This window comes from Sciurus vulgaris, assembly GCF_902686455.1.
Source record: "Sciurus vulgaris genome assembly, chromosome: 9".
Lineage (NCBI taxonomy): Eukaryota > Metazoa > Chordata > Mammalia > Rodentia > Sciuridae > Sciurus > Sciurus vulgaris.
This window is the reverse complement of record NC_136469.1, coordinates 52,474,332-52,487,011: the sequence shown is the minus strand read 5'-3', so window position 1 is coordinate 52,487,011 and position 12,680 is coordinate 52,474,332.

Here is a 12,680-nt window from a genome sequence, read left to right as displayed (position 1 = left end):
TTTCTCTCACCCCCCTCCCTCCCCGCCCCCCTTTCCACCCTGCTGCTGCAGCTCATTCTGCGGCTTCCCCTACTGTTTCTTCTTCTCCTCAACTGCCCATTCCTCGTCCACAACTGGAAAAATGGGATTCACCCCCAGAAGAATATGGGACTCCTAATTCCTGGTCACAGCTCCAGGGTTTAGATGGACTTTGGAAACAGGCCGAGAACAAATGTAGAAAATGGAGAAAGGGCAAACCCTCCCCACGTGTCCAGAACCGCCACCTTCCCTCGTTAATTCTCCCACCCATCCTCACTCTTGAACTCTGCGAGGAGCGCTGGAAAAACCCTACAGAAGCTTTAAAGAAGCAAACATCTGCGCGTTAATATTGTGTTCTGTGTTCGCCCAAATTTGATTTTAACCAGTCCTGCCCAGTGAGCGTGTTGGGCTGGCGCCATATAGGTGCGCCTGCAGGTGCCCAAGGAATCCAGAGGGAGATTTTGGGATGGGGAAGAAGAGAACTAAAGGGGAAAGAAGAGACAATTTTCCTGCTCCAAAGGGTTTGGTCTTTTCCGTTTCATCCTCCTCCAATTCCAATCCCACCACATATAGTGTACTTCTGTGCATCTGAGGGACTCTGAAGAAGGGGTGCCCCTGGATATGCTCCAAGAGTTTGGACCTCATAGCTCGAATGCGCTTACTGTGTCTGGCAACTGCCCTCTTTGCAAAGAGGAAATCCCAGGCAGGAATGCACGCTGTGGGAAGGTGGTGGGAGCTCTGAGGTTCTGACATCCTCTGCTTCCTGTCTCCTACCCCCTAGGAAATTGTGAGGGAAGTCTTTCCTGTCTGTCCTTTAGGCTCCCCAGGTCCAGTTAACTTCTTCCAAGGTGGAAGGTAGTAGCTCCGAGACGAACTGGTAAGTACTGGCGCCAGGCGCTTGGGGGCGCCAGTGGCAGCCGCGAGACCAGGCGCAGAAACACTATGAGACTAGCTGTCCTGGCAACTGCTTGGTAAGGTCTGGCTAGCAACTGTCAAGGCTTCCAAAGCAATGCAGGGGGTTGTTCAAAAGTTATTGCATTTCTCCTTCCCAGAATGTCCTGGAGCAGAAAAATCGAGGCATTCAGCCACCACTTGGAGTTAGTGATGGCTAGCAAAGAGGAGAGGATTCTAGCAACTTTCCCTTTAGAATTTTGGGACTTAACCTTGACACCAGATCCTGCCAAACAGCAGCATGTTCAGGAGCACGAATTTAACAAGTCACTAAGTAAGAAGGTTAGTGACCCCTTTATTTTTCACCAAACAATGCTAAAATCTAAAGTGCGGATTTTTAGTGATCTGACCCAGATCAACATAACAGCTCTGGTTATGCATCTTTCTCTGTCCTGACCTGCCACCAAACTGTGGAATTGTTCATTTAGAGAAAGATGTGAGGATTTTTGGTTTTGCTTTGTTTTGTTTTAAGTACACTACCAAACAGGGATTAAAACTTGCTGCAGAAAAATTCAAATGAACACAGAGAACATTTGAAAATGCATTGCCTATTTCTGTCACTTCGCTCTTTCTTTACTTCCAACCAAATTAATATTCCACATACACACAGGGTTAACTTCTTGTAAGTACTGCTAAACAGAAAGTAATGTCAAGCACAGCACATTTACTTAAGAACCTCTTAGCACCATGATAAAAAGATTATCTCAGATACCTACACAACACCCTACAAACTTCTAAAGCAAACTTTTACAAATACAGTTAAAATAAAAGTTCACATGAAATTTAGTTGCACAAATGTTCTCCCACGTGAAACAAAACTATACATGTGGAGTCAATTGTTAAAACATATACACCTTAGACTAAAAAGGAGATAATGACTAATTTTGTTCATGATCCAAATGCTCTCTGTAAATTATTTGACAGACAGACACAAACACTCATAACCCATGTAGACAAGTAGATACACATACACAAAATCAACTAACTGCAAATAAAACTAATCCTTTGAGTTACTGTCATATTCCCACACTTTTTCCCCCTTGTATGTTTCCCTGAGAGGGAAGACACAAGTTTATATTTTATTTGAATAAAAAATAGATTTTATGTCATTGGTAATAACATAGAGGATAAATATATAAGAACAGGACTGTACACAAGGAAGGATAGGGCCCCCCTGTGCGGAAGAAAACTGCTGCATGGATATTTTGTCTTCAACTGAACATTCCCTCTTCTCTTTGTTTCTCTGTGGGGTCATTCAGGTTACAAAGAAAAGTCACAACTTTCTCAGTAGGTGTTTCAAAGCCTGGTTTCCTTCTGAATAACTAACCCCAAAGGTAAGTTAAATATACATTTTGTCATTTTATTTCTTGTTGAGCTACCCCTTACTGTTTTCTTCCTACCCACCTCTCTCCCTGAATCTGTACTTCCTACAGTGGTCTATTTAGCAGTTGTTCATACATTCACTTCACATTTATTAAGTGTGGAGCCCTGGGATGCAGATGTGTGGGTGGAGGCCTTGGTCCTGGCCAGGCTGACAGCCCTAGGTTATGACCTTAACTCACTGAGATCTGCCTCTAGGACCTCTCAGAACTTGTTCAGATCCTTCCGCTATCCTCACTCCATACTGAATTTTAACACTCTCAGAGTTCACAGCCTCTTTGATATTACGACTCTCCAGGTAGCTTGAATTCATGTGATTATGGAAATAAAAAGATTAAAGATATACCCAAAGACCTTGTTTTCCTCAGAATTTGTATGTACATTTTAATAGAATACATAGAGAAAATGCATCTACATTGGAGATTGAGATTGAACCCAAAGAAATGACCCAAGAAATAGTCATTTTAGGTCAGTAAGAATAGAAATATGGCAAATTAGGAAGAGAAACTACTATTTGGTAAGTTCTATAGGACCTCCAAATCAATTTTCACACACAGAATCCTCCATGATGTGGATGGATCTATGGATGGATCTTGATGGTTAAGGATCTGGAAAATAAGGTTATGTGAGTTCCCCCTTTCTATAGTAAACCAAACTACTTAGTCCTATAATCTAGCAGCATTCTCACTCTGAATCTTATCTCACAGGAGTTTTGTGCTTCTCATCCTACCTAAAGAGAACCAGTAGCATGTGTTGCTGTCAATTACATTTTTAATTTTAATAGATGCAAACTAGTACTGTTATCTTAAAAGTATTTTGTGTTTCTTGATAGGAATAATTTCCATACCAGATGTGAAAACTTACATGTTGAGGCTGGGATTGTGGCTCGGTAGTAGAGCACTTGCCTAGTATGTGTGAGGCACTGAGTTCAATCCTCAGCACCACATACATACAAATAAATAAATACAGGTTCATCAACAACCAATAGAACAAAATTACATCTCATATTTAATTCCTGCCATAGTTCCCATTGTTAACTGTATCCTACCTATCTCATGGACAACAGTGACCAGTTAAAGAGAAAAGATCTCATTACTTACATTTGTATCACCGCTGTGCTTGACACAAATATGAAAAAGTGAAAAGGTTCATGGGATTTCATAGTAAATCAATTAAAAACATAACTGGCCATTCAGTGATCTGTTTTTGAACCTTGACAAATCATTTTCTCATTAATTTACCCGACACCCAAATGAAAGGAAATTATTGAACAAGATCTTTCATCTACGACCTGAACACAATGAATAAAAGTGCAAAATATATAAATTGAAACTGAGGTTGATGAGCTTTTCATGATTCTTGTGCATGTAAGTGATCATATTCAACACCAAAACCTTCCCTTAATGAGACACAATTTCTATTGTTCTATGTATTGTATCTCTTTTTCTGTGATCCATTTATTTTTCTTCTTGAGTTCTGGCATTTTAACTTAATTACCTCTTAAAGACAGTATGTCCAAATATGGTTAAATTCTGAAGTATTGGGAGTTAGTGCATCAACATACAAGTTTGGGAAGTGGGAGATGCAATTTAACCCATAGCAGATGGATTTATGTATATAGTACATATTAAAATATTTGGGTGGGGAGTAACATTTCCATACAAAAGGCGTACAGTGGTTTGCTTGAGTTCCTAGACTTAACAAGGGAACTGTGTTATATATGTACCTAAATTTATTATTTAAATTTTTCCTGTTACCATTTAACCACTGTGTTTTTGTCAGTGATATTAACTTTCTCACCTTCCCTCTGTATGTGATTTGTGGGTTAAATTTGAACTCGACCAACAGAGTCTGAATGTGGCTGTCAAAATCCCACTGGGGCCCTGAGAAAGAAAACAAATAATGTATGTTGTTTGCCAAAAAGATAAGGTCATTTCTACATTTTTAAAAAAGTACCTAGTTAATGAAAGATGGAAACAATAAACTACAAGAGTACATGATACAAAAATGAAATTATTGTAGATCAAAGGAAAAAGAAGCAGCAACCAAAAACGGAGTGATCTAGCAATCAGCAAGTTGTTCTGTTACTAACTTAATTTGTCCATTTATTTAATTTGATTTGTTCAATTTACTCAGTAAATTAATAGTCACTTGGAATCACAGTACCTTTAATTAATTCAAGACAGTGCTAAACATATGAAAGCAGTGGGAATATCTAATTTCACTGAAACTGCTCATGAAATCATTTTTTAATATATGTGCTCTTGACCACTTAATCTTTAAATTATCAAGAAATCTGTGTTGGAATAAGCACAAATTTCATTTTTTTATTGTTCTTTATGAAATCCATAAAGCACGTTTTGGTTATTAGTGTTAAGAATATATGCACAGGTTTGTTTATGCCATAGATCAATTAATATCTTTTAAAAAATTACAACTGTTTACACATTACACCTAAAATTGCATTAGCCTTATTCTCCAATACAAATGTTGTATTTTTTCATCAACAAGAAAATGATATCCTTAAATCTTTGGTCAATTTGCATTTCACATTTCAAAATATATAATAATGATCTTAGCATATAATAAAATCACTCAGTTTGAAAACTACATTTTGTTTCATAATTTTGAATATATTTTTTCACTCCATTAGTGCTAGCTAGCATTGAATCAGGGATGTATAAAGTGGGACCCTCTCTAGAAACAAAGGGTGAAATGTAGTTAGGACCTTCTAAGTACTAGTCTGAAATTCACTGAATTACCTAATTTTCCTCTTATATGTTAGCGTTATTTAGGAGGTCATCCATTTAAGAAGGCCACAGAAGCAAGATCCAAACAAAAGTTGTATTTGTTACACTCCTACACTCTTCATTCTCTTAAGCCAAATATAAACACAGCTTAAGACCACTAATTTTAATTTATATAATAACTGTCACTTACTTATAAAGCAGTTCCTAAATCAGCATGGTCATCTGATTTTCTGCTTCAGTGGCCATTTAAAATGCCTCTAAGGAACCCATTCTAAGTAATGTCCTTAAGTAAATCCATACATGTGGGAAATGGTAATTGCAACCCATCATGATATTATTCTTTGACAAGAGTTCCTGTTAACTATTAGTAATGGGTTTAAAAATCAATCAGTGATCTTATATAGTTATTATTACTCTGCAACACTAGGAAAGGTCCAATTTCATGTATCATAGAAAAGTAATGTATACTGCCTTTGGTAAGAAGGATGAAGAATCAGGAGCTGAAGATGATTACAAAGTAATTTTTCTGAGGCACAATGTTAAAAGGTCATTCCTGTACCAGAGTTATCAGAGAACCAATGAATAAATTCACCTATTCCTCCCATGAAAAAGTTGCAATAATCCTCAAATAATAGATTCCATATTTTTTTCTTTCTTTAGTTTATTTTAGAATGTTTTCCTCTATCCAAGTATAGATAAAGAGTTAACTTCTGCTGTCAGACCTATGCAGACATTGCTCATCTGGCATTGTAAACACTCTTCCAAACTATCCCAAAACTAAGGCAGGTATATGATATTGTAAATAGTTCAATTAATGGGTAGAATGCCCTGGAATTTAATACCTACTTAGTTTCAACTTACTACTGCCTTATTATTTGACTTCATCTAACTACCTGGAAATAATGTGGACAAAATCCAAGGAAACTCAGCTCTCATACCCATTGGTTCCTGCAGGGGTGGCAGGAGAAGCTGTTGGTTTTTAAAATATTGTCTGTATAAAAATCTGAAGGTAGAATCTGGGAACTCATGATGGCAGAGTTTTTTCTAATTCTTATAGTGCCACATAAGTCCAGAAAAAAAGATCTGACAAAACCAAACCAACAGCAACACACAGAGACATTAGGACTAGGTAAGAAGGTGGGGGGGAATCACCCATCTTAAAGACCTACTTAATATCCATTCCTGTGCAAGAGGTGGTTTGAAGGAAAGCCATGGGGCTCTAAGAAGAAAATCCTCAGATTTTTAACAGGTCCACAGTGGAAATCACACTACTAAGATGAGAATAGCAGAATGAGGAGGAAATGGCTGCATTGGGCCCTACATCAAGGAATGAAGCCCCTCAGTGCCAAGAGTGCCAAGAGATTGTTAGGAATAGAATCCAAATGAGCAAACCAGGGACAACAGGGGAAAAGGGAAAGAAACTCTACAAAAAATTGAGCAAGGGGAGGAAGCAGAGCTCAAAAATAAGAGACCGTTTTTAAAATCAATTCATAAAAACAATAGAAGAGGAAATGCCAAGAAAGATCAAGGTAGAAAAGTTCTGTCTCAACCCCTTCTCAAAGAGCAAATAAAAATTTATTTGATTTGAAAGTGGGCAATCAGAAAAAGCCTTGACCCAATCCTGTATAGATTTAATATGATCAAAATTAGAATAAGGACTAGAACAGCACTACTAGAGGCAAGCAAAAGAAATGCCCAGAAAACACCCCAAACCAACAACTTAATGTTTCAGAATACTCTAAAAGAAATTAAGAGAAATATTAAAGCTATAAACAAGAATTGGTAATCAGAATTAGAAAAGTTCTAATGGTATCTTTCTAAAAAGGAAAGATTCGAAAGGGGATGTCACACAAAAAGTTATTTAAAATTGAAGATTGAATCATAAAGAACAAAAAAGCCATATATATTTCTTTAAGACAAATGTAAGATGCAAAGGACAAAAATTAGAAAAATCAGAAATAATTAAGGAAAAATATTTTTTTTAATTTTAAGAAAAATAATAAATATCAAATAAAAAGATGATTCAAAACATTTATAACATTTTAGCCCAAATAAGATACTCAAGCAATGGAACAAAGCAAACTAAAAACAACAATTTAAATTTTTTTCTATAAAAACAAAAACAAAAAGAGTTGAAATTACATATCATAAACTTTCACAGGTTAAAATAAATCCAGGATGGACAATGTTATAATATATTCTAGTTAAAATATTGAATTTAATAAAGAAAATCCTCTGAGTAATTGGGAGAAAGGTTCAGTCACCTACAAGTGACATTTCAACATCTATTTTTTTATCAGAAGTCAATTAAGAGGTTTTCAAGATGGCGGCCTAGAGGGTGGCTGCATTTCATGTTGCTCCAGGACTCAGGGTTCAAAAGAGGAGATATTGAGAGACTTGGGACCAACTCAAAGCAGCCGGGTGGGTCTCTCCCATTGGGGAGGCGTCCCGGATGGGACGGTGGTCCTGGAACACAGGGAACTTTGTGAAGTAGAGCTGCCGGCGAGACACCCCTCCCCCCGCTGGAGCAGTGAACTCGGACAGCTGGGAGCGTCGAAAAGGAGGTTGCTCAGCACAGCGCTGGGACCCGGAGCAACCACTGGGCCTCCGGTGGCTGCCCGGGGGAGGGGCGGCGGGGAGAGCTCTGTGGACTCAGAGCACGAGGGCCTTCCCTGAGGAGGAGGAGAAGAAGGAGGAGCATGGCCGCTTGGATTCGGAGTGACTGCACCAGAGCTGCAGGCGGTTGCCGGAGGGGGACCTGCACGGCGAGCTGTTTGGACTTAGAGCGACGGCTTCTGAACCCCAGGGCCTGCCCTGAGGAGGAGGAGGAGGAGCGCAGCCGCTTGGATTCAGAGTGACTATACCAGAGCTACAGGCGGTTGCCAGAGGAGAAGCAGCGCTGCGAGCTGTTTGAACTCAGACCACTTCTGAACACCGGGACCTGCCCGGAGGAGTAAGAGGAGGGGGAGGAGGAGCATGGCGGGTCGTTTGGACTCACAGTGACTGCATTAGAGCTCCAGGCGGCTGTTCAGAGGAGGAGGCGACTGGTGAGTTGTTTGGACTTAAAGCGACCGCTCCTGAACACAGGGGGGCTGCCTGGAGGAGGAGCACGGTGGGACGCTTGGTCTCCAGTGGCCACACCAGAGCTCCGGGCGGCTGCCCAGAGGAGGTGTGCAGCGGGTCACAAGGATTCAGAGACACTCAGAGCGACCGCTCCTGAACACCCAGGGGGTTACCTGGAGGAGGAGGAGGAACAGGGAGGGTCACTTCAACTCGGAGTGATTGATTGCCCAGGGCTACGGGTGGTTGGTAGGAGGAGGCACACAGTGAGTTGCTTGGACTCCTAGTGACTGCACCGGAATACTGGGCGGCTGTCTGGAGGTAAAGGCGTGTGGCGAGTCTCTGGGACTCAGAGAAATTGTACGGGGCCCCAGGTGGCTGCTCAGAGGAGGGGCCACATAGCCAGGCGATTAGGTGCAGAGCAGGGTCCCAGGATTTAGGAGGTTTCTGGGTGGAAGAGCCGCACAGAGAAATGCTTAGGGGCGGAGCGAAGGTTCCAGGACTGTGGGCAGATTCTCTGAGGAGGGGTAGCCTAAGGAGATTCATCTGCGAAGGGTGAGGCTCCCAGGCCCAGGAGGTGGGGCCGGGCCCCTGGGAACTTTGAAGAGGAAGGCAGCCCAGCCCAGGCGGTAGCTGTAAATTGAGGGGAACCTCTAGGAGGGAACTGACCAGCGAGACCTCCCCACTGGGTGAGTCTTCCCTGCCGGGTGAGGTTTCCCCACAAGGACAGTAAAACCAGAGACTCAGGCCCAAACAGGCCTTGCCTCAGCCCACAGCCTAGGTCCCCTTTGGATGACCATTGGTCAACAAGTGGAGGCACCTCTGCCCACTAGCAGGGAATATACCTCACCTGAAGGCCACCACTACTAGAGAGGCAGCTTCCTTGTGGAGCACCGCATTATCAACTTCCTCCAAGACTTCAGCCTACTGAAGGATAAGAGGGGATATATATAGAAATCTTCAGGGACATTGTAAGTTAATACAGGAAATCTGCAATATCTCAGCGGTCCACTGATACCTGAACAATATGAGAAAACAAGGAAAGAAAATGCTGCAAACAAATCTAAATGTTACATAAATAAAACCCAATGACAGCATGGCAGAAGAAATGACAGAAAAGGAGTTCAGAATGTACATAATTAAAATGATCAGAGAAGCAAATGATGAAATGAAAGAGCAAATGCACACACTGAATGATGAGATGAAAGAGCAAATGCAGGCCTTGAATGATCGCACCAATCGACAATTAAAAGAGCAAATACAGGAAGCAAAAGATCATTTCAATAAAGAGTTAGAGATATTGAAAAAAAACCAAACAGAAATCCTTGACATGAAGGAAACAATAAACCAAATTAAGAACTCCATAGAAAGCATATCCAATAGGATAGAACACCTGGAAGACAGAACCTCAGACATTGAAGACAAAATATTTAACCTTGAAAACAAAGTTGAACAAACAGAGAAGATGGTAAGAAATCATGAAGAGAATCTACAAGAACTATGGGATATCATGAAAAGGCCAAATTTAAGAATTATTGGGATTGAGGAAGGCCTAGAGAAACAAACCAAAGGAATGAACAATCTATTCAATGAAATAATATCAGAAAATTTCCCAAATCTGAAGAATGAAATGGAAAATCAAGTTCAAGAGGCTTATAGGACTCCAAATACACAAAATTACAACAGACCCACACCAAGGCACATTATAATGAAAACACCTAACATACAAAATAAAGACAGAATTTTAAAGGCTGTGAGAGAAAAGAACCAAATTACATTCAGGGGGAAACCAATACGCATATCAGCGGACTTTTCAATCCAGACCCTAAAAGCTACAAGGGCCTGGAACAACATTTTTCAAGCCCTGAAAGAAAATGGATGCCAACCAAGAATCTTATACCCAGCAAAACTTACCTTCAAATTTGACGATGAAATAAAATCCTTCCATGATAAACAAAAGCTAAAAGAATTTACAAAAAGAAAGCCAGCATTACAGAACATTCTCAGCCAAATATTCCACGAGGAAGAGAGGAAAAACAAAGAAGTAAATCAGCAAATGGAGGAATTATCCTAAAGGAATTGTCAAATAAAGGAGGAACGAAGTTGTGTCAAAAAAATAAATAAATAAAATTTTAAAAATGAACCAAATGACCGGGAAACCAAATCATATCTCAATAATAACCCTGAATGTTAATGGCCTGAATTCATCAATCAAAAGACATAGACTGGCAGATTGAATTAAAAAGAAAGATCCAACAATATGTTGCCTACAAGAGACTCACCTCATAGAAAAAGATACCCATAGACTAAAGATGAAAGGATGGGGAAAAACATACCATGCACATGGACTCAGCAAAAAAGCTGGAGTATCCATCCTCATTTCAGATAATGTGGACTTCAAGCCAAAGTTAGTCAGAAGGGATAAAGAAGGTCATTTCATACTGCTTAAGGGAAGCATAAATCAGCAAGATATAACAATCATAAACATCTATGCCCCAAACAGTGGCTCATCCATGTATGTCAAACAAATCCTTCTCAATTTCAGAAATCAAATAGACCATAACACAATAATACTAGGTGATTTTAACACGCCTCTCTCACCACTAGACAGATCTTCCAGACAAAAATTGAACAAAGAAACCATAGATCTCAATAACACAATCAATAATTTAAACTTAACGGACATTTATAGAATATACCATCCAACCAAGAGTGAATACACTTTCTTCTCAGCAGCACATGGATCCTTCTCTAAAATAGACCATATATTATGCCACAAAGCTAATATTAGCAAATACAAGAAGATAGAGACACAACCATGTATTCTATCAGATCATAATGGATTGAAGTTAGAAATAAATGAAAGAGTAAAACACAGAAACTATCCCAACATCTGGAGATTGAACAATATGCTATTATATGATGAATGGATAACAGAAGATATTAGGAAGGAAATTAAAAAATTCTTAGAGGTAAATGAGAACAAAGAAACATCATATCAATATCTCTGGGACACTATGAAAGGAGTACTTAGAGGGAAATTTATTTCATGGAGCGCATTTAATAAAAGAAGTAAAACTCAACAAATAAATGACCTAACACTACAGCTCAAAGCCCTAGAAAAAGAAGAGCAGACCAGCATCAAAAGTAGTAGAAGACAGGAAATAGTTAAACTCAGAGCTGAAATCAATGAATTTGAAACAAAAGAAACAATACAAAAAATTGACAAAATAAATAGTTGGTTCTTCGAAAAAATAAACAAAATTGATATACCTTTAGCCACACTAACAAAGAGAAGACGAGAGAAAACCCAAATCACTAAAATTTGGAATGAAAAAGGAAATATCACAACAGACAGGATTGAAATACAAAACATAATTAGGAGCTATTTTGAAAATCTATACTCCCACAAAATAGAAAATTTCGAAGACATCAACAGGTTTCTAGAGACATATGAATTGCCTAAATTGAACGAGGAGGACATACACAATTTAAATAGACCAATTTCAAGTACTGAAATAGAAGAAGTCATCAAATTCTACCAACAAAGAAAAGTCCGGGACCAGATGGGTTCTCAGCCGAGTTCTACAAAACCTTTAAAGAAGAGCTCATTCCAATACTTCTCAAAGTATTCCATAAAATAGAAGAGGAGGGAACCCTCCCAAACTCATTCTATGAAGCCAATATCACACTGATACTTAAACCAGACAGAGACTCATCAAGGAAAGAAAATTTCAGACCAATATCCTTAATGAACATGGACGCAAAAATTCTCAACAAAATTTTAGCAAATGCATGCAAAAACATATTAAAAAGATAGTGCACCATGATCAAGTGGGTTTCATCCCAGGGATGCAAGGTTGGCTCAACATCAGGAAATCAATAAATGTAATTCACCATATCAATAGACTTAAAGTCAAGAATCACATGATTATTTCAATAGATGCAGAAAAAGCATTTGATAAAATACAGCACCCCTTCATGCTCAAAACACTAGAAAAAATAGGGATAGTGGGAACATTGTTAACATTGTAAAGGCCATTTATGCTAAGCCCATGGCTAATATCATTCTAAATGGTGAAAAACTGAAAGCATTCCCCCTAACAACTGGAACAAGGCAGGAATGCCCTCTTTCACCACGTCTATTCAATATCGTTCTTGAGACTCTAGCCAGAGCAATTAGACAAACCAAAGAAATTAAAGGGATACAAATTGGAAAAGAGGAACTCAAACTATCCCTGTTCACTGATGACATGATTATATATTTATAGGAACCTGGAAATTCCACCAGAAAACTCTTAGAACTCATAAGTGAATTCAGTAAAGTAGCAGGTTACAAGATCAATGCTCATAAATCCAATGCATTTTTATACATAAGTGATGAATCTTCAGAAAGAGAAGTTAGGAAAATTACCCCATTCACAATAGCCTCGAAAAAAATAAAATACTTGGGAATCAATCTCACAAAAGAGGTGAAAGACCTCTACAATGAGAACTATAGAACACTAAAGAAAGAAATTA